Source organism: Saccoglossus kowalevskii, chromosome 17 (genome assembly GCF_978046115.1).
Source record: "Saccoglossus kowalevskii chromosome 17, keSacKowa6.1, whole genome shotgun sequence".
In the NCBI taxonomy this organism is placed as follows: Eukaryota; Metazoa; Hemichordata; class Enteropneusta; family Harrimaniidae; genus Saccoglossus; species Saccoglossus kowalevskii.
The window spans coordinates 31448866-31470756 of NC_140657.1; the positions used below are offsets into that span (position 1 = coordinate 31448866).

Consider the following 21891-nt stretch of genomic DNA (forward strand, 5'->3'; position numbering starts at 1 on the left):
TTAGATTAAACGTTTTCTCATAAAAATACAAATCATTGTCAGCTCATAGACTCATTTGAAGTATCTTCGTACGTGAAATCAAAGCATTGACTTATTATGAAGATTTGGGACAATCGACTACGAAAAGACAGAGTCCGAAAAATAAACAATTCAAACATTTCATTCTAATAACTTGATATTATTCGCTCGCATCGCTGAGATAAATAAAACACAAACAATTCAACGATTTCATTGTAATAACTCGGTATTTAATTAATGCTTTGAATTAGATTAAACGTTTTCTCATAAAAATACAAATCATTGTCAGCTCATAGACTCATTTGAAGTATCTTCGTGCGTGAAATCAAAGCATTGACTTATTATGGAGGTTTGGGACAATCGAGTACGAAAAGACAGGATCCTGAGCAGCCCGGTTAGCTCAGTCGGTAGAGCGTGGGACTTTTAATCCTAAGGTCAAGGGTTCAACTCCCTTAGCGGGCGTAATTTTGTAACGTAGTTGACATAAAAACAGATGTTGCTCTCTCACATCGCTGAGATAAATAAAACATAAACAATTCAAACATTTCATTGTAATAACTCGGAATTTAATTAACGCTTTGAATTAGATTAAACGTTTTCTCATAAAAATACAAATCATTGTCAGCTCATAGACTCATTTGAAGTATATTCGTGCGTGAAATCAAAGCATTGACTTATTATGGAGATTTGGGACAATCGACTACGAAAAGACAGAGTCTGAAAAATAAACAATTCAAACATTTCATTCTAATAACTTGATATTATTCGCTCGCATCGCTGAGATAAATAAAACACAAACAATTCAACGATTTCATTGTAATAACTCGGTATTTAATTAATGCTTTGAATTAGATTAAACGTTTTCTCATAAAAATACAAATCATTGTCAGCTCATAGACTCATTTGAAGTATCTTCGTGCGTGAAATCAAAGCATTGACTTATTATGGAGGTTTGGGACAATCGAGTACGAAAAGACAGGATCCTGAGCAGCCCGGTTAGCTCAGTCGGTAGAGCGTGGGACTTTTAATCCTAAGGTCAAGGGTTCAATTCCCTTAGCGGGCGTAATTTTGTAACGTAGTTGACATAAAAACAGATGTTGCTCTCTCACATCGCTGAGATAAATAAAACATAAACAATTCAAACATTTCATTGTAATAACTCGGTATTTCATTAATGCTTTGAATTAGATTAAACGTTTTCTCATAAAAATACAAATCATTGTCAGCTCATAAACTCATTTGAAGTATCTTCGTGCATGAAATCAAAGCATTGACTTATTATGGAGGTTTGGGACAATCGAGTACGAAAAGACAGGATCCTGAGCAGCCCGGTTAGCTCAGTCGGTAGAGCGTGGGACTTTTAATCCTAAGGTCAAGGGTTCAACCCCTCTTAGCGGGCGTAATTTTGAAACGTGGTTCACATAAAAATAGATATTCTTTGCTCACATCGCTGAGATAAATAAAACATAAACAATTCAAAATTTCATTGTAATAACTCGGTATTTAATTAATGCTTTGAATTAGATTAAACGTTTTCTCATAAAAATACAAATCATTGTCAGCTCATAGACTCATTTGAAGTATCTTCGTGCGTGAAATCAAAGCATTGACTTATTATGGAGGTTTGGGACAATCGAGTACGAAAAGACAGGATCCTGAGCAGCCCGGTTAGCTCAGTCGGTAGAGCGTGGGACTTTTAATCCTAAGGTCAAGGGTTCAACCCCCTTAGCGGGCGTAATTTTGTAACGTAGTTGACATAAAAACAGATGTTGCTCTCTCACATCGCTGAGATAAATAAAACATAAACAATTCAAACATTTCATTGTAATAACTCGGTATTTCATTAATGCTTTGAATTAGATTAAACGTTTTCTCATAAAAATACAAATCATTGTCAGCTCATAAACTCATTTGAAGTATCTTCGTGCATGAAATCAAAGCATTGACTTATTATGGAGGTTTGGGACAATCGAGTACGAAAAGACAGGATCCTGAGCAGCCCGGTTAGCTCAGTCGGTAGAGCGTGGGACTTTTAATCCTAAGGTCAAGGGTTCAACCCCCTTAGCGGGCGTAATTTTGAAACGTGGTTCACATAAAAATAGATATTCTTTGCTCACATCGCTGAGATAAATAAAACATAAACAATTCAACATTTCATTGTAATAACTCGGTATTTAATTAATGCTTTGAATTAGATTAAACGTTTTCTCATAAAAACACAAATCATTGTCAACTCATAGACTCATTTGAAGTATCTTCGTGCATGAAATCAAAGCATTGACTTATTATGGAGGTTTGGGACAATCGAGTACGAAAAGACAGGATCCTGAGCAGCCCGGTTAGCTCAGTCGGTAGAGCGTGGGACTTTTAATCCTAAGGTCAAGGGTTCAACCCCCTTAGCGGGCGTAATTTTGAAACGTAGTTGACATAAAAACAGATGTTGCTCTCTCACATCGCTGAGATAAATAAAACATAAACAATTCAAACATTTCATTTTAATAACTCGGAATTTAATTAATGCTTTGAATTAGATTAAACGTTTTCTCATAAAAATACAAATCATTGTCAGCTCATAGACTCATTTGAAGTATCTTCGTACGTGAAATCAAAGCATTGACTTATTATGAAGATTTGGGACAATCGACTACGAAAAGACAGAGTCCGAAAAATAAACAATTCAAACATTTCATTCTAATAACTTGATATTATTCGCTCGCATCGCTGAGATAAATAAAACACAAACAATTCAACGATTTCATTGTAATAACTCGGTATTTAATTAATGCTTTGAATTAGATTAAACGTTTTCTCATAAAAATACAAATCATTGTCAGCTCATAGACTCATTTGAAGTATCTTCGTGCGTGAAATCAAAGCATTGACTTATTATGGAGGTTTGGGACAATCGAGTACGAAAAGACAGGATCCTGAGCAGCCCGGTTAGCTCAGTCGGTAGAGCGTGGGACTTTTAATCCTAAGGTCAAGGGTTCAACTCCCTTAGCGGGCGTAATTTTGTAACGTAGTTGACATAAAAACAGATGTTGCTCTCTCACATCGCTGAGATAAATAAAACATAAACAATTCAAACATTTCATTGTAATAACTCGGAATTTAATTAACGCTTTGAATTAGATTAAACGTTTTCTCATAAAAATACAAATCATTGTCAGCTCATAGACTCATTTGAAGTATCTTCGTACGTGAAATCAAAGCATTGACTTATTATGAAGATTTGGGACAATCGACTACGAAAAGACAGAGTCCGAAAAATAAACAATTCAAACATTTCATTCTAATAACTTGATATTATTCGCTCGCATCGCTGAGATAAATAAAACACAAACAATTCAACGATTTCATTGTAATAACTCGGTATTTATTTAATGCTTTGAATTAGATTAAACGTTTTCTCATAAAAATAAAAATAATTGTCAGCTCATAGACTCATTTGAAGTATCTTCGTGCGTGAAATCAAAGCATTGACTTATTATGGAGGTTTAGGACAATCGAGTACGAAAAGACAGGGTCCTGTGCAGCCCGGTTAGCTCAGTCGGTAGAGCGTGGGACTTTTAATCCTAAGGTCAAGGGTTCAACCCCTTTAGCGGGCGTAATTTTGAAACGTGGTTCACATAAAAATAGATATTCTTTGCTCACATAGCTGAGCTAAATAAAACATAAACAATTCAATATTTCATTGTAATAACTCGGTATTTAATTAATGCTTTGAATTAGATTAAACGTTTTCGCATAAAAATACAAATCATTGTCAACTCATAGACTCATTTGAAGTATCTTCGTGCATGAAATCAAAGCATTGATTTATTATGGAGGTTTGGGACAATCGAGTACGAAAAGACAGGATCCTGAGCTGCCCGGTTAGCTCAGTCGGTAGAGCGTGGGACTTTTAATCCTAAGGTCAAGGGTTCAACCCTCTTAGCGGGCGTATTTTTGAAACGCGGTTCACTTAAAAAAAGATATTGTTTGCTCACATCGCAGAGATAAATAAAACTCGGTATTTAATTAATGCTTTGAATTATATTAAACGTAAACGTAATTTTGAAACGTGGTTCACATAAAAATAGATATTGTTTGCTCACATCGCAGAGATAAATAAAACATAAACAATTCAAACATTCCATTGTAATAACTCGGTATTTAATTAATCATTTGAATAAGATTAAACGCATTCTCATGAAAATACAAATCATTGTCAGCTCATAGTGAGTTAATTTAAGACTCATTTGAAGTATCTTCGTGCGTGAAATCAAAGCATTGACTTATTATGGAGGTTTGGGACAATCGAGTACGAAACGACAGGATCCTGAGCAGCCCGGTTAGCTCAGTCGGTAGAGCGTGGGACTTTTAATCCTAAGGTCAAGGGTTCAACCCCTTAGCGGGCGTAATTTTGAAACGTGGTTCACATAAAAATAGATATTCTTTGCTCACATCGCTGAGATAAATAAAACATAAACAATTCAAAATTTCATTGTAATAACTCGGTATTTAATTAATGCTTTGAATTAGATTAAACGTTTTCTCATAAAAACACAAATCATTGTCAACTCATAGACTCATTTGAAGTATCTTCGTGCATGAAATCAAAGCATTGACTTATTATGGAGGTTTGGGACAATCGAGTACGAAAAGACAGGATCCTGAGCAGCCCGGTTAGCTCAGTCGGTAGAGCGTGGGACTTTTAATCCTAAGGTCAAGGGTTCAACCCCCTTAGCGGGCGTAATTTTGAAACGTAGTTGACATAAAAACAGATGTTGCTCTCTCACATCGCTGAGATAAATAAAACATAAACAATTCAAACATTTGATTTTAATAACTCGGAATTTAATTAATACTTTGAATTAGATTAAACGTTTTCTCATAAAAATACATATCGTTGTCAGCTCATAGACTCATTTGAAGTATCTTCGTGCGTGAAATCAAAGCATTGACTTATTATGGAGATTTGGGACAATCGACTACGAAAAGACAGAGTCCGAAAAATAAACAATTCAAACATTTCATTCTAATAACTTGATATTATTCGCTCGCATCGCTGAGATAAATAAAACACAAACAATTCAACTATTTCATTGTAATAACTCGGTATTTAATTAATGCTTTGAATTAGATTAAACGTTTTCTCATAAAAATACAAATCATTGTCAGCTCATAGACTCATTTGAAGTATCTTCGTGCGTGAAATCAAAGCATTGACTTATTATGGAGGTTTGGGACAATCGAGTACGAAAAGCCAGGATCCTGAGCAGCCCGGTTAGCTCAGTTGGTAGAGCGTGGGACTTTTAATCCTAAGGTCAAGGGTTCAACCCCCTTAGCCGGCGTAATTTTGTAACGTAGTTGACATAAAAACAGATGTTGCTCTCTCACATCGCTGAGATAAATAAAACATAAACAATTCAAACATTCCATTGTAATATATCGGTATTTGATTAATGCTTTGAATTAGATTAAACGATAAATAAAACATAAACAATTCAAACATTTCATTTTAATAACTCGGAATTTAATTAATGCTTTGAATTAGATTAAACGTTTTCTCATAAAAATACAAATCATTGTCAGCTCATAGACTCATTTGAAGTATCTTCGTACGTGAAATCAAAGCATTGACTTATTATGAAGATTTGGGACAATCGACTACGAAAAGACAGAGTCCGAAAAATAAACAATTCAAACATTTCATTCTAATAACTTGATATTATTCGCTCGCATCGCTGAGATAAATAAAACACAAACAATTCAACGATTTCATTGTAATAACTCGGTATTTATTTAATGCTTTGAATTAGATTAAACGTTTTCTCATAAAAATAAAAATAATTGTCAGCTCATAGACTCATTTGAAGTATCTTCGTGCGTGAAATCAAAGCATTGACTTATTATGGAGGTTTAGGACAAACGAGTACGAAAAGACAGGGTCCTGTGCAGCCCGGTTAGCTCAGTCGGTAGAGCGTGGGACTTTTAATCCTAAGGTCAAGGGTTCAACCCCTTTAGCGGGCGTAATTTTGAAACGTGGTTCACATAAAAATAGATATTCTTTGCTCACATAGCTGAGCTAAATAAAACATAAACAATTCAATATTTCATTGTAATAACTCCGTATTTAATTAATGCTTTGAATTAGATTAAACGTTTTCGCATAAAAATACAAATCATTGTCAACTCATATACTCATTTGAAGTATCTTCGTGCATGAAATCAAAGCATTGATTTATTATGGAGGTTTGGGACAATCGAGTACGAAAAGACAGGATCCTGAGCTGCCCGGTTAGCTCAGTCTGTAGAGCGTGGGACTTTTAATCCTAAGGTCAAGGGTTCAACCCTCTTAGCGGTTCACTTAAAAAAAGATATTGTTTGCTCACATCGCAGAGATAAATAAAACTCGGTATTTAATTAATGCTTTGAATTATATTAAACGTAAACGTAATTTTGAAACGTGGTTCACATAAAAATAGATATTGTTTGCTCACATCGCAGAGATAAATAAAACATAAACAATTCAAACATTCCATTGTAATAACTCGGTATTTAATTAATCATTTGAATAAGATTAAACGCTTTCTCATGAAAATACAAATCATTGTCAGCTCATAGTGAGTTAATTTAAGACTCATTTGAAGTATCTTCGTGCGTGAAATCAAAGCATTGACTTATTATGGAGGTTTGGGACAATCGAGTACGAAAAGACAGGATCCTGAGCAGCCCGGTTAGCTCAGTCGGTAGAGCTTGGGACTTTTAATCCTAAGGTCAAGGGTTCAACCCCCTTAGCGGGCGTAATTTTGAAACGTAGTTGACATAAAAACAGATGTTGCTCTCTCACATCGCTGAGATAAATAAAACATAAACAATTCAAACATTTCATTTTAATAACTCGGAATTTAATTAATGCTTTGAATTAGATTAAACGTTTTCTCATAAAAATACAAATCATTGTCAGCTCATAGACTCATTTGAAGTATCTTCGTGCGTGAAATCAAAGCATTGACTTATTATGGAGATTTGGGACAATCGACTACGAAAAGACAGAGTCCGAAAAATAAACAATTCAAACATTTCATTCTAATAACTTGATATTATTCGCTCGCATCGCTGAGATAAATAAAACACAAACAATTCAACGATTTCATTGTAATAACTCGGTATTTAATTAATGCTTTGAATTAGATTAAACGTTTTCTCATAAAAATACAAATCATTGTCAGCTCATAGACTCATTTGAAGTATCTTCGTGCGTGAAATCAAAGCATTGACTTATTATGGAGGTTTGGGACAATCGAGTACGAAAAGCCAGGATCCTGAGCAGCCCGGTTAGCTCAGTTGGTAGAGCGTGGGACTTTTAATCCTAAGGTCAAGGGTTCAACCCCCTTAGCCGGCGTAATTTTGTAACGTAGTTGACATAAAAACAGATGTTGCTCTCTCACATCGCTGAGATAAATAAAACATAAACAATTCAAACATTCCATTGTAATATATCGGTATTTGATTAATGCTTTGAATTAGATTAAACGATAAATAAAACATAAACAATTCAAACATTTCATTTTAATAACTCGGAATTTAATTAATGCTTTGAATTAGATTAAACGTTTTCTCATAAAAATACAAATCATTGTCAGCTCATAGACTCATTTGAAGTATCTTCGTACGTGAAATCAAAGCATTGACTTATTATGAAGATTTGGGACAATCGACTACGAAAAGACAGAGTCCGAAAAATAAACAATTCAAACATTTCATTCTAATAACTTGATATTATTCGCTCGCATCGCTGAGATAAATAAAACACAAACAATTCAACGATTTCATTGTAATAACTCGGTATTTATTTAATGCTTTGAATTAGATTAAACGTTTTCTCATAAAAATAAAAATAATTGTCAGCTCATAGACTCATTTGAAGTATCTTCGTGCGTGAAATCAAAGCATTGACTTATTATGGAGGTTTAGGACAAACGAGTACGAAAAGACAGGGTCCTGTGCAGCCCGGTTAGCTCAGTCGGTAGAGCGTGGGACTTTTAATCCTAAGGTCAAGGGTTCAACCCCTTTAGCGGGCGTAATTTTGAAACGTGGTTCACATAAAAATAGATATTCTTTGCTCACATAGCTGAGCTAAATAAAACATAAACAATTCAATATTTCATTGTAATAACTCCGTATTTAATTAATGCTTTGAATTAGATTAAACGTTTTCGCATAAAAATACAAATCATTGTCAACTCATAGACTCATTTGAAGTATCTTCGTGCATGAAATCAAAGCATTGATTTATTATGGAGGTTTGGGACAATCGAGTACGAAAAGACAGGATCCTGAGCTGCCCGGTTAGCTCAGTCTGTAGAGCGTGGGACTTTTAATCCTAAGGTCAAGGGTTCAACCCTCTTAGCGGTTCACTTAAAAAAAGATATTGTTTGCTCACATCGCAGAGATAAATAAAACTCGGTATTTAATTAATGCTTTGAATTATATTAAACGTAAACGTAATTTTGAAACGTGGTTCACATAAAAATAGATATTGTTTGCTCACATCGCAGAGATAAATAAAACATAAACAATTCAAACATTCCATTGTAATAACTCGGTATTTAATTAATCATTTGAATAAGATTAAACGCTTTCTCATGAAAATACAAATCATTGTCAGCTCATAGTGAGTTAATTTAAGACTCATTTGAAGTATCTTCGTGCGTGAAATCAAAGCATTGACTTATTATGGAGGTTTGGGACAATCGAGTACGAAAAGACAGGATCCTGAGCAGCCCGGTTAGCTCAGTCGGTAGAGCTTGGGACTTTTAATCCTAAGGTCAAGGGTTCAACCCCCTTAGCGGGCGTAATTTTGAAACGTAGTTGACATAAAAACAGATGTTGCTCTCTCACATCGCTGAGATAAATAAAACATAAACAATTCAAACATTTCATTTTAATAACTCGGAATTTAATTAATGCTTTGAATTAGATTAAACGTTTTCTCATAAAAATACAAATCATTGTCAGCTCATAGACTCATTTGAAGTATCTTCGTACGTGAAATCAAAGCATTGACTTATTATGAAGATTTGGGACAATCGACTACGAAAAGACAGAGTCCGAAAAATAAACAATTCAAACATTTCATTCTAATAACTTGATATTATTCGCTCGCATCGCTGAGATAAATAAAACACAAACAATTCAACGATTTCATTGTAATAACTCGGTATTTATTTAATGCTTTGAATTAGATTAAACGTTTTCTCATAAAAATAAAAATAATTGTCAGCTCATAGACTCATTTGAAGTATCTTCGTGCGTGAAATCAAAGCATTGACTTATTATGGAGGTTTAGGACAATCGAGTACGAAAAGACAGGTTTCTGTGCAGCCCGGTTAGCTCAGTCGGTAGAGCGTGGGACTTTTAATCCTAAGGTCAAGGGTTCAACCCCTTTAGCGGGCGTAATTTTGAAACGTGGTTCACATAAAAATAGATATTCTTTGCTCACATAGCTGAGCTAAATAAAACATAAACAATTCAATATTTCATTGTAATAACTCCGTATTTAATTAATGCTTTGAATTAGATTAAACGTTTTCGCATAAAAATACAAATCATTGTCAACTCATAGACTCATTTGAAGTATCTTCGTGCATGAAATCAAAGCATTGATTTATTATGGAGGTTTGGGACAATCGAGTACGAAAAGACAGGATCCTGAGCTGCCCGGTTAGCTCAGTCGGTAGAGCGTGGGACTTTTAATCCTAAGGTCAAGGGTTCAACCCTCTTAGCGGGCGTATTTTTGAAACGCGGTTCACTTAAAAAAAGATATTGTTTGCTCACATCGCAGAGATAAATAAAACTCGGTATTTAATTAATGCTTTGAATTATATTAAACGTAAACGTAATTTTGAAACGTGGTTCACATAAAAATAGATATTGTTTGCTCACATCGCAGAGATAAATAAAACATAAACAATTCAAACATTCCATTGTAATAACTCGGTATTTAATTAATCATTTGAATAAGATTAAACGCATTCTCATGAAAATACAAATCATTGTCAGCTCATAGTGAGTTAATTTAAGACTCATTTGAAGTATCTTCGTGCGTGAAATCAAAGCATTGACTTATTATGGAGGTTTGGGACAATCGAGTACGAAACGACAGGATCCTGAGCAGCCCGGTTAGCTCAGTTGGTAGAGCGTGGGACTTTTAATCCTAAGGTCAAGGGTTCAACCCCCTTAGCGGGCGTAATTTTGAAACGTGGTTCACATAAAAATAGATATTCTTTGCTCACATCGCTGAGATAAATAAAACACAAACAATTCAACGATTTCATTGTAATAACTCGGTATTTAATTAATGCTTTGAATTAGATTAAACGTTTTCTCATAAAAATACAAATCATTGTCAGCTCATAGACTCATTTGAAGTATCTTCGTGCGTGAAATCAAAGCATTGACTTATTATGGAGGTTTGGGACAATCGAGTACGAAAAGCCAGGATCCTGAGCAGCCCGGTTAGCTCAGTTGGTAGAGCGTGGGACTTTTAATCCTAAGGTCAAGGGTTCAACCCCCTTAGCCGGCGTAATTTTGTAACGTAGTTGACATAAAAACAGATGTTGCTCTCTCACATCGCTGAGATAAATAAAACATAAACAATTCAAACATTCCATTGTAATATATCGGTATTTGATTAATGCTTTGAATTAGATTAAACGATAAATAAAACATAAACAATTCAAACATTTCATTGTAATAACTCGGTATTTAATTAATGCTTTGAATTAGATTAAACGTTTTCTCATAAAAATACAAATCATTGTCAGCTCATAGACTCATTTGAAGTATCTTCGAACGTGAAATCAAAGCATTGACTTATTATGGAGATTTGGGACAATCGACTACGAAAAGACAGAGTCGGAAAAATAAACAATTCAAACATTTCATTCTAATAACTTGATATTATTCGCTCGCATCGCTGAGATAAATAAAACACAAACAATTCAACGATTTCATTGTAATAACTCGGTATTTATTTAATGCTTTGAATTAGATTAAACGTTTTCTCATAAAAATAAAAATAATTGTCAGCTCATAGACTCATTTGAAGTATCTTCGTGCGTGAAATCAAAGCATTGACTTATTATGGAGGTTTAGGACAATCAAGTACGAAAAGACAGGGTCATGTGCAGCCCGGTTAGCTCAGTCGGTAGAGCGTGGGACTTTTAATCCTAAGGTCAAGGGTTCAACCCCTTTAGCGGGCGTAATTTTGAAACGTGGTTCACATAAAAATAGATATTCTTTGCTCACATAGCTGAGCTAAATAAAACATAAACAATTCAATATTTCATTGTAATAACTCGGTATTTAATTAATGCTTTGAATTAGATTAAACGTTTTCTCATAAAAATACAAATCATTGTCAACTCATAGACTCATTTGAAGTATCTTCGTGCATGAAATCAAAGCATTGATTTATTATGGAGGTTTGGGACAATCGAGTACGAAAAGACAGGATCCTGAGCTGCCCGGTTAGCTCAGTCGGTAGAGCGTGGGACTTTTAATCCTAAGGTCAAGGGTTCAACCCTCTTAGCGGGCGTATTTTTGAAACGCGGTTCACTTAAAAAAAGATATTGTTTGCTCACATCGCAGAGATAAATAAAACTCGGTATTTAATTAATGCTTTGAATTATATTAAACGTAAACGTAATTTTGAAACGTGGTTCACATAAAAATAGATATTGTTTGCTCACATCGCAGAGATAAATAAAACATAAACAATTCAAACATTCCATTGTAATAACTCGGTATTTAATTAATCATTTGAATAAGATTAAACGCATTCTCATGAAAATACAAATCATTGTCAGCTCATAGTGAGTTAATTTAAGACTCATTTGAAGTATCTTCGTGCGTGAAATCAAAGCATTGACTTATTATGGAGGTTTGGGACAATCGAGTACGAAAAGACAGGATCCTGTGCAGCCCGGTTAGCTCAGTCGGTAGAGCGTGGGACTTATAATCCTAAGGTCAAGGGTTCAACCCCTTTAGCGGGCGTACTTTTGAAACGTGGTTCACATAAAAATAGATATTCTTTGCTCACATAGCTGAGCTAAATAATACATAAACAATTCAATATTTCATTGTAATAACTCGGTATTTAATTAATGCTTTGTATTAGATTAAACGTTTTCTCATAAAAATACAAATCATTGTCAACTCATAGACTCATTTGAAGTATCTTCGTGCATGAAATCAAAGCATTGATTTATTATGGAGGTTTGGGACAATCGAGTACGAAAAGACAGGATCCTGAGCAGCCCGGTTAGCTCAGTCGGTAGAGCGTGGGACTTTTAATCCTAAGGTCAAGTGTTCAACCCTCTTAGCGGGCGTATTTTTGAAACGCGGTTCACTTAAAAAATAGATATTGTTTGCTCACATCGCAGAGATAAATAAAACATAAACAATTCAAACATTCCATTGTAATAACTCGGTATTTAATTAATCATTTGAATAAGATTAAACGCTTTCTCATGAAAATACAAATCATTGTCAGCTCATAGTGAGTTAATTTAAGACTCATTTGAAGTATCTTCGTGCGTGAAATCAAAGCATTGACTTAATATGGAGGTTTGGGCAATCGAGTACGAAAAGACAGGATCATGAACAGCCCGGTAAGCTCAGTTGGTAGAGCGTGGGACTTTTAATCCTAAGGTCAAGGGTTCAACCCCCTTAGCAGGCGTAATTTTGAAACGTGGTTCACATAAAAATAGATAATCTTTGCTCACATCGCTGAGATAAATAAAACATAAACAATTCAAACATTTCATTGTAATAACTCGGAATTTAATTAATGCTTTGAATTAGATTAAACGTTTTCTCATAAAAATACAAATCATTGTCAGCTCATAGACTCATTTGAAGTATCTTCGTGCGTGAAATCAAAGCATTGACTTATTATGGAGATTTGGGACAATCGACTACGAAAAGACAGAGTCCGAAAAATAAACAATTCAAACATTTCATTCTAATAACTTGATATTATTCGCTCGCATCACTGAGATAAATAAAACACAAACAATTCAACGATTTCATTGTAATAACTCGGTATTTAATTAATGCTTTGAATTAGATTAAACGTTTTCTCATAAAAATACAAATCATTGTCAGCTCATAGACTCATTTGAAGTATCTTCGTGCGTGAAATCAAAGCATTGACTTATTATGGAGGTTTGGGACAATCGAGTACGAAAAGACAGGTTCCTGAGCAGCCCGGTTAGCTCAGTCGGTAGAGCGTGCGACTTTTAATCCTAAGGTCAAGGGTTCAACTCCCTTAGCGGGCGTAATTTTGTAACGTAGTTGACATAAAAACAGATGTTGCTCTCTCACATCGCTGAGATAAATAAAACATAAACAATTCAAACATTTCATTGTAATAACTCGGTATTTCAGTAGTGCTTTGAATTAGATTAAACGTTTTCTCATAAAAATACAAATCATTGTCAGCTCATAAACTCATTTGAAGTATCTTCGTGCATGAAATCAAAGCATTGACTTATTATGGAGGTTTGGGACAATCGAGTACGAAAAGACAGGATCCTGAGCAGCCCGGTTAGCTCAGTCGGTAGAGCGTGGGACTTTTAATCCTAAGGTCAAGGGTTCAACCCCCTTAGCGGGCGTAATTTTGAAACGTTGTTCACATGAAAATAGATATTGTTTGCTTACATCGCTGAGATAAATAAAACATAAACAATTCAAACATTTCTTTGTAATAACTCAGTATTTAATTAATGCTTTGAATTAGATTAAACGTTTTCTCATAAAAATACAAATCATTGTCAGCTCATAGACTCATTTGAAGTATCTTCGTGGGTGAAATCAAAGCATTGACTTATTATGAAGATTTGGGACAATCGACCACGAAAAGACAGAGTGCGAAACATAAACAATTCAAACATTTCATTCTAATAGCTTGATATTATTCGCTCGCATCGCTGAGATAAATAAAACACAAACAATTCAACGATTTCATTGTAATAACTCGGTATTTAATTAATGCTTTGAATTAGATTAAACGTGTTCTCATAAAAATACAAATCATTGTCAGCTCATAGACTCATTTGAAGTATCTTCGTGCGTGAAATCAAAGCATTGACTTATTATGGAGGTTTGGGACAATCGAGTACGAAAAGACAGGATCCTGAGCAGCCCGGTTAGCTCAGTCGGAAGAGCGTGGGACTTTTAATCCTAAGGTCAAGGGTTCAACCCCCTTAGCGGGCGTAATTTTCAAACGTAGTTGACATAAAAACAGATGTTGCTCTCTCACATCGCTGAGATAAATAAAACATAAACAATTCAAACATTTCATTGTAATAACTCGGAATTTAATTAACGCTTTGAATTAGATTAAACGTTTTCTCATAAAAATACAAATCATTGTCAGCTCATAGACTCATTTGAAGTATCTTCGTGCGTGAAATCATAGCATTGACTTATTATGGAGATTTGGGATAATCGACTACGAAAAGACAGAGTCTGAAAAATAAACAATTCAAACATTTCATTCTAATAACTTGATATTATTCGCTCGCATCGCTGAGATAAATAAAATACAAACAATTCAATGATTTCATTGTAATAACTCGGTATTTAATTAATGCTTTGAATTAGATTAAACGTTTTCTCATAAAAATACAAATCATTGTCAGCTCATAAACTCATTTGAAGTATCTTCGTGCATGAAATCAAAGCATTGACTTATTATGGAGGTTTGGGACAATCGAGTACGAAAAGACAGGATCCTGAGCAGCCCGGTTAGCTCAGTCGGTAGAGCGTGGGACTTTTAATCCTAAGGTCAAGGGTTCAACCCCCTTAGCGGGCGTAATTTTGAAACGTGGTTCACATAAAAATAGATATTCTTTGCTCACATCGCTGAGATAAATAAAACATAAACAATTCAAAATTTCATTGTAATAACTCGGTATTTAATTAATGCTTTGAATTAGATTAAACGTTTTCTCATAAAAACACAAATCATTGTCAACTCATAGACTCATTTGAAGTATCTTCGTGCATGAAATCAAAGCATTGACTTATTATGGAGGTTTGGGACAATCGAGTACGAAAAGACAGGATCCTGAGCAGCCCAATTAGCTAAGTCGTTAGAGCGTGGGACTTTTAATCCTAAGGTCAACGTTTTAACCCCCTTAGCGGGCGTAATTTTGAAACGTAGTTGACATAAAAACAGATGTTGCTCTCTCACATCGCTGAGATAAATAAAACATAAACAATTCAAACATTTCATTGTAATAACTCGGAATTTAATTAATGCTTTGAATTAGATTAAACGTTTTCTCATAAAAATACAAATCATTGTCAGCTCATAGACTCATTTGAAGTATCTTCGTGCGTGAAATCAAAGCATTGACTTATTATGGAGATTTGGGACAATCGACTACGAAAAGACAGAGTCCGAAAAATAAACAATTCAAACATTTCATTCTAATAACTTGATATTATTCGCTCGCATCACTGAGATAAATAAAACACAAACAATTCAACGATTTCATTGTAATAACTCGGTATTTAATTAATGCTTTGAATTAGATTAAACGTTTTCTCATAAAAATACAAATCATTGTCAGCTCATAGACTCATTTGAAGTATCTTCGTGCGTGAAATCAAAGCATTGACTTATTATGGAGGTTTGGGACAATCGAGTACGAAAAGACAGGATCCTGAGCAGCCCGGTTAGCTCAGTCGGTAGAGCGTGGGACTTTTAATCCTAAGGTCAAGGGTTCAACTCCCTTAGCGGGCGTAATTTTGTAACGTAGTTGACATAAAAACAGATGTTGCTCTCTCACATCGCTGAGATAAATAAAACATAAACAATTCAAACATTTCATTGTAATAACTCGGTATTTCAGTAATGCTTTGAATTAGATTAAACGTTTTCTCATAAAAATACAAATCATTGTCAGCTCATAAACTCATTTGAAGTATCTTCGTGCATGAAATCAAAGCATTGACTTATTATGGAGGTTTGGGACAATCGAGTACGAAAAGACAGGATCCTGAGCAGCCCGGTTAGCTCAGTCGGTAGAGCGTGGGACTTTTAATCCTAAGGTCAAGGGTTCAACCCCCTTAGCGGGCGTAATTTTGAAACGTTGTTCACATGAAAATAGATATTGTTTGCTTACATCGCTGAGATAAATAAAACATAAACAATTCAAACATTTCTTTGTAATAACTCAGTATTTAATTAATGCTTTGAATTAGATTAAACGTTTTCTCATAAAAATACAAATCATTGTCAGCTCATAGACTCATTTGAAGTATCTTCGTGGGTGAAATCAAAGCATTGACTTATTATGAAGATTTGGGACAATCGACCACGAAAAGACAGAGTGCGAAACATAAACAATTCAAACATTTCATTCTAATAGCTTGATATTATTCGCTCGCATCGCTGAGATAAATAAAACACAAACAATTCAACGATTTCATTGTAATAACTCGGTATTTAATTAATGCTTTGAATTAGATTAAACGTGTTCTCATAAAAATACAAATCATTGTCAGCTCATAGACTCATTTGAAGTATCTTCGTGCATGAAATCAAAGCATTGACTTATTATGGAGGTTTGGGACAATCGAGTACGAAAAGACAGGATCCTGAGCAGCCCGGTTAGCTCAGTCGGAAGAGCGTGGGACTTTTAATCCTAAGGTCAAGGGTTCAACCCCCTTAGCGGGCGTAATTTTCAAACGTAGTTGACATAAAAACAGATGTTGCTCTCTCACATCGCTGAGATAAATAAAACATAAACAATTCAAACATTTCATTGTAATAACTCGGAATTTAATTAACGCTTTGAATTAGATTAAACGTTTTCTCATAAAAATACAAATCATTGTCAGCTCATAGACTCATTTGAAGTATCTTCGTGCGTGAAATCATAGCATTGACTTATTATGGAGATTTGGGACAATCGACTACGAAAAGACAGAGTCTGAAAAATAAACAATTCAAACATTTCATTCTAATAACTTGATATTATTCGCTCGCATCGCTGAGATAAATAAAACACAAACAATTCAACGATTTCATTGTAATAACTCGGTATTTAATTAATGCTTTGAATTAGATTAAACGTTTTCTCATAAAAATACAAATCATTGTCAGCTCATAGACTCATTTGAAGTATCTTCGTGCGTGAAATCAAAGCATTGACTTATTATGGAGGTTTGGGACAATCGAGTACGAAAAGACAGGATCCTGAGCAGCCCGGTTAGCTCAGTCGGTAGAGCGTGGGACTTTTAATCCTAAGGTCAAGGGTTCAACCCCCTTAGCGGGCGTAATTTTGAAACGTGGTTCACATAAAAATAGATATTCTTTGCTCACATCGCTGAGATAAATAAAACATAAACAATTCAAAATTTCATTGTAATAACTCGGTATTTAATTAATGCTTTGAATTAGATTAAACGTTTTCTCATAAAAATACAAATCATTGTCAGCTCATAAACTCATTTGAAGTATCTTCGTGCATGAAATCAAAGCATTGACTTATTATGGAGGTTTGGGACAATCGAGTACGAAAAGACAGGATCCTGAGCAGCCCGGTTAGCTCAGTCGGTAGAGCGTGGGACTTTTAATCCTAAGGTCAAGGGTTCAACCCCCTTAGCGGGCGTAATTTTGAAACGTGGTTCACATAAAAATAGATATTCTTTGCTCACATCGCTGAGATAAATAAAACATAAACAATTCAAAATTTCATTGTAATAACTCGGTATTTAATTAATGCTTTGAATTAGATTAAACGTTTTCTCATAAAAATACAAATCATTGTCAACTCATAGACTCATTTGAAGTATCTTCGTGCATGAAATCAAAGCATTGACTTATTATGGAGGTTTGGGACAATCGAGTACGAAAAGACAGGATCCTGAGCAGCCCGGTTAGCTCAGTCGGTAGAGCCTGGGACTTTTAATCCTAAGGTCAAGGGTCAACCCTCTTAGCGGGCGTATTTTTGAAACGCGGTTCACTTAAAAAAAGATATTGTTTGCTCACATCGCAGAGATAAATAAAACTCGGTATTTAATTAATGCTTTGAATTATATTAAACGTAAACGTAATTTTGAAACGTGGTTCACATAAAAATAGATATTGTTTGCTCACATCGCAGAGATAAATAAAACATAAACAATTCAAACATTCCATTGTAATAACTCGGTATTTAATTAATCATTTGAATAAGATTAAACGCTTTCTCATGAAAATACAAATCATTGTCAGCTCATAGTGAGTTAATTTAAGACTCATTTGAAGTATCTTCGTGCGTGAAATCAAAGCATTGACTTAATATGGAGGTTTGGGCAATCGAGTACGAAAAGACAGGATCCTGAGCAGCCCGGTTAGCTCAGTTGGTAGAGCGTGGGACTTTTAATCCTAAGGTCAAGGGTTCAACCTCCTTAGCGGGCGTAATTTTGAAACGTGGTTCACATAAAAATAGATATTCTTTGCTCACATCGCTGAGATAAATAAAACATAAACAATTCAAAATTTCATTGTAATAACTCGGTATTTAATTAATGCTTTGAATTAGATTAAACGTTTTCTCATAAAAACACAAATCATTGTCAACTCATAGACTCATTTGAAGTATCTTCGTGCATGAAATCAAAGCATTGACTTATTATGCAGGTTTGGGACAATCGAGTACGAAAAGACAGGATCCTGAGCAGCCCAATTAGCTAAGTCGTTACAGCGTGGGACTTTTAATCCTAAGGTCAAAGGTTCAACCCCCTTAGCGGGCGTAATTTTGAAACGTAGTTGACATAAAAACAGATGTTGCTCTCTCACCTCGCTGAGATAAATAAAACATAAACAATTCAAACATTTCATTGTAATAACTCGGAATTTAATTAATGCTTTGAATTAGATTAAACGTTTTCTCATAAAAATACAAATCATTGTCAGCTCACAGACTCATTTGAAGTATCTTCGTGAGTGAAATCAAAGCATTGACTTATTATGGAGATTTGGGACAATCGACTACGAAAAGACAGAGTCCGAAAAATAAACAATTCAAACATTTCATTCTAATAACTTGATATTATTCGCTCGCATCACTGAGATAAATAAAACACAAACAATTCAACGATTTCATTGTAATAACTCGGTATTTAATTAATGCTTTGAATTAGATTAAACGTTTTCTCATAAAAATACAAATCATTGTCAGCTCATAGACTCATTCGAAGTATCTTCGTGCGTGAAATCAAAGCATTGACTTATTATGGAGGTTTGGGACAATCGAGTACGAAACGACAGGATTCTGAGCAGCCCGGTTAGCTCAGTTGGTAGAGCGTGGGACTTTTAATCCTAAGGTCAAGGGTTCAACCCCCTTAGCGGGCGTAATTTTGTAACGTAGTTGACATAAAAACAGATGTTGCTCTCTCACATCGCTGAGATAAATAAAACATAAACAATTCAAACATTTCATTGTAATATCTCGGTATTTAATTAATGCTTTGAATTAGATTAAACGTTTTCTCATAAAAACACAAATCATTGTCAACTCATAGACTCATTTGAAGTATCTTCGTGCATGAAATCAAAGCATTGACTTATTATGGAGGTTTGGGACAATCGAGTACGAAAAGACAGGATCCTGAGCAGCCCGGTAAGTTCAGTCGGTAGATCGTGGGACTTTTAATCTTAAGGTCAAGGGTTCAACCCCCTTAGCGGGCGTAATTTTGAAACGTGGTTCACATAAAAATAGATATTGTTTGCTTACATCGCTGAGATAAATAAAACATAAACAATTCAAACATTTCATTGTAATAACTCGGTATTTAATTAATGCTTTGTATTAGATTAAACGTTTTCTCATAAAAATACAAATCATTGTCAGCTCATAGACTCATTTGAAGTATCTTCGTGCGTGAAATCAAAGCATTGACTTATTATTGAGGTTTGGGACAATCGAGTACGAAAAGACAGGATCCTGCGCAGCCCGGTTAGCTCAGTCGGTAGAGCGTGGGACTTTTAATCCTAAGGTCAAGGGTTCAACCCCCTTAGCGGGCGTAATTTTGAAACGTAGTTGACGTAAAAACAGATGTTGCTCTCTCACATCGCTGAGATAAATAAAACATAAACAATTCAAACATTTCATTGTAATAACTCGGTATTTCATTAATGCTTTGAATTAGATTAGACGTTTTCTCATAAAAATACAAATCATTGTCAGCTCATAAACTCATTTGAAGTATCTTCGTGCATGAAATCGAAGCATTGACTTATTATGGAGGTTTGGGACAATCGAGTACGAAAAGACAGGATCCTGAGCAGCCCGGTTAGCTCAGTCGGTAGAGCGTGGGACTTTTAATCCTAAGGTCAAGGGTTCAACCCCTTTAGCGGGCGTACTTTTGAAACATGGTTCACATGAAAATAGATATTGTTTGCTTGCATCGCTGAGATAAATAAAACATAAACAATTCAAACATTTCTTTGTAATAACTCGGTATTTAATTAATGCTTTGAATTAGATTAAACGTTTTCTCATAAAAATACAAATCATTGTCAGCTCATAGACTCATTTGAAGTATCTTCGTGGGTGAAATCAAAGCATTGACTTATTATGGAGATTTGGGACAATCGACCACGAAAAGACAGAGTGCGAAACATTAACAATTCAAACATTTCATTCTAATAGCTTGATATTATTCGCTCGCATCGCTGAGATAAATAAAACACAAACAATTCAACGATTTCATTGTAATAACTCGGTATTTAATTAATGCTTTGAATTAGATTAAACGTTTTCTCATAAAAATACAAATCATTGTCAGCTCATAGACTCATTTGAAGTATCTTCGTGCATGAAATCAAAGCATTGACTTATTATGGAGGTTTGGGACAATCGAGTACGAAAAGGCAGGATCCTGCGCAGCCCGGTTAGCTCAGTCGGTAGAGCGTGGGACTTTTAATCCTAAGGTCAAGGGTTCAACCCCCTTAGCGGGCGTAATTTTGAAACGTAGTTGACGTAAAAACAGATGTTGCTCTCTCACATCGCTGAGATAAATAAAACATAAACAATTCAAACATTTCATTGTAATAACTCGGTATTTCATTAATGCTTTGAATTAGATTAGACGTTTTCTCATAAAAATACAAATCATTGTCAGCTCATAAACTCATTTGAAGTATCTTCGTGCATGAAATCGAAGCATTGACTTATTATGGAGGTTTGGGACAATCGAGTACGAAAAGACAGGATCCTGAGCAGCCCGGTTAGCTCAGTCGGTAGAGCGTGGGACTTTTAATCCTAAGGTCAAGGGTTCAACCCCTTTAGCGGGCGTACTTTTGAAACGTGGTTCACATGAAAATAGATATTGTTTGCTTGCATCGCTGAGATAAATAAAACATAAACAATTCAAACATTTCTTTGTAATAACTCGGTATTTAATTAATGCTTTGAATTAGATTAAACGTTTTCTCATAAAAATACAAATCATTGTCAGCTCATAGACTCATTTGAAGTATCTTCGTGGGTGAAATCAAAGCATTGACTTATTATGGAGATTTGGGACAATCGACCACGAAAAGACAGAGTGCGAAACATAAACAATTCAAACATTTCATTCTAATAGCTTGATATTATTCGCTCGCATCGCTGAGATAAATAAAACACAAACAATTCAACGATTTCATTGTAATAACTCGGTATTTAATTAATGCTTTGAATTAGATTAAACGTTTTCTCATAAAAATACAAATCATTGTCAGCTCATAGACTCATTTGAAGTATCTTCGTGCATGAAATCAAAGCATTGACTTATTATGGAGGTTTGGGACAATCGAGTACGAAAAGGCAGGATCCT

At 34.7% G+C, this 21891-nt stretch overlaps 22 non-coding genes across 22 annotated transcripts; all 22 read left to right on the top strand.

The window, feature by feature from the left end:
- The first annotated feature begins 407 nt into the window (after positions 1-407).
- TRNAK-UUU (transfer RNA lysine (anticodon UUU)) lies at positions 408-480 on the top strand. Its single transcript has one exon. It is a non-coding gene; the product is annotated as a tRNA-Lys (tRNA).
- Positions 481-1008: 528 nt separating this feature from the next.
- On the top strand, positions 1009-1081 carry TRNAK-UUU (transfer RNA lysine (anticodon UUU)). The gene has a single exon. It is a non-coding gene; the product is annotated as a tRNA-Lys (tRNA).
- A 599-nt stretch (positions 1082-1680) lies between these two features.
- TRNAK-UUU (transfer RNA lysine (anticodon UUU)) lies at positions 1681-1753 on the top strand. The gene has a single exon. It is a non-coding gene; the product is annotated as a tRNA-Lys (tRNA).
- A 263-nt stretch (positions 1754-2016) lies between these two features.
- On the top strand, positions 2017-2089 carry TRNAK-UUU (transfer RNA lysine (anticodon UUU)). The gene has a single exon. It is a non-coding gene; the product is annotated as a tRNA-Lys (tRNA).
- Positions 2090-2351: 262 nt separating this feature from the next.
- Positions 2352-2424, top strand: TRNAK-UUU (transfer RNA lysine (anticodon UUU)). The gene has a single exon. It is a non-coding gene; the product is annotated as a tRNA-Lys (tRNA).
- A 528-nt stretch (positions 2425-2952) lies between these two features.
- TRNAK-UUU (transfer RNA lysine (anticodon UUU)) lies at positions 2953-3025 on the top strand. Its single transcript has one exon. It is a non-coding gene; the product is annotated as a tRNA-Lys (tRNA).
- Positions 3026-4680: 1655 nt separating this feature from the next.
- Positions 4681-4753, top strand: TRNAK-UUU (transfer RNA lysine (anticodon UUU)). Its single transcript has one exon. It is a non-coding gene; the product is annotated as a tRNA-Lys (tRNA).
- Positions 4754-6734: 1981 nt separating this feature from the next.
- TRNAK-UUU (transfer RNA lysine (anticodon UUU)) lies at positions 6735-6807 on the top strand. Its single transcript has one exon. It is a non-coding gene; the product is annotated as a tRNA-Lys (tRNA).
- A 1981-nt stretch (positions 6808-8788) lies between these two features.
- TRNAK-UUU (transfer RNA lysine (anticodon UUU)) lies at positions 8789-8861 on the top strand. The gene has a single exon. It is a non-coding gene; the product is annotated as a tRNA-Lys (tRNA).
- Positions 8862-10182: 1321 nt separating this feature from the next.
- TRNAK-UUU (transfer RNA lysine (anticodon UUU)) lies at positions 10183-10255 on the top strand. Its single transcript has one exon. It is a non-coding gene; the product is annotated as a tRNA-Lys (tRNA).
- Positions 10256-11990: 1735 nt separating this feature from the next.
- Positions 11991-12063, top strand: TRNAI-UAU (transfer RNA isoleucine (anticodon UAU)). Its single transcript has one exon. It is a non-coding gene; the product is annotated as a tRNA-Ile (tRNA).
- Positions 12064-13612: 1549 nt separating this feature from the next.
- Positions 13613-13685, top strand: TRNAK-UUU (transfer RNA lysine (anticodon UUU)). The gene has a single exon. It is a non-coding gene; the product is annotated as a tRNA-Lys (tRNA).
- A 528-nt stretch (positions 13686-14213) lies between these two features.
- On the top strand, positions 14214-14286 carry TRNAK-UUU (transfer RNA lysine (anticodon UUU)). The gene has a single exon. It is a non-coding gene; the product is annotated as a tRNA-Lys (tRNA).
- Positions 14287-14814: 528 nt separating this feature from the next.
- Positions 14815-14887, top strand: TRNAK-UUU (transfer RNA lysine (anticodon UUU)). Its single transcript has one exon. It is a non-coding gene; the product is annotated as a tRNA-Lys (tRNA).
- An 863-nt stretch (positions 14888-15750) lies between these two features.
- Positions 15751-15823, top strand: TRNAK-UUU (transfer RNA lysine (anticodon UUU)). The gene has a single exon. It is a non-coding gene; the product is annotated as a tRNA-Lys (tRNA).
- A 263-nt stretch (positions 15824-16086) lies between these two features.
- Positions 16087-16159, top strand: TRNAK-UUU (transfer RNA lysine (anticodon UUU)). The gene has a single exon. It is a non-coding gene; the product is annotated as a tRNA-Lys (tRNA).
- Positions 16160-16687: 528 nt separating this feature from the next.
- TRNAK-UUU (transfer RNA lysine (anticodon UUU)) lies at positions 16688-16760 on the top strand. The gene has a single exon. It is a non-coding gene; the product is annotated as a tRNA-Lys (tRNA).
- A 528-nt stretch (positions 16761-17288) lies between these two features.
- Positions 17289-17361, top strand: TRNAK-UUU (transfer RNA lysine (anticodon UUU)). Its single transcript has one exon. It is a non-coding gene; the product is annotated as a tRNA-Lys (tRNA).
- Positions 17362-17623: 262 nt separating this feature from the next.
- TRNAK-UUU (transfer RNA lysine (anticodon UUU)) lies at positions 17624-17696 on the top strand. Its single transcript has one exon. It is a non-coding gene; the product is annotated as a tRNA-Lys (tRNA).
- A 1654-nt stretch (positions 17697-19350) lies between these two features.
- TRNAK-UUU (transfer RNA lysine (anticodon UUU)) lies at positions 19351-19423 on the top strand. The gene has a single exon. It is a non-coding gene; the product is annotated as a tRNA-Lys (tRNA).
- A 599-nt stretch (positions 19424-20022) lies between these two features.
- On the top strand, positions 20023-20095 carry TRNAK-UUU (transfer RNA lysine (anticodon UUU)). Its single transcript has one exon. It is a non-coding gene; the product is annotated as a tRNA-Lys (tRNA).
- An 864-nt stretch (positions 20096-20959) lies between these two features.
- On the top strand, positions 20960-21032 carry TRNAK-UUU (transfer RNA lysine (anticodon UUU)). The gene has a single exon. It is a non-coding gene; the product is annotated as a tRNA-Lys (tRNA).
- Positions 21033-21891: the final 859 nt, after the last annotated feature.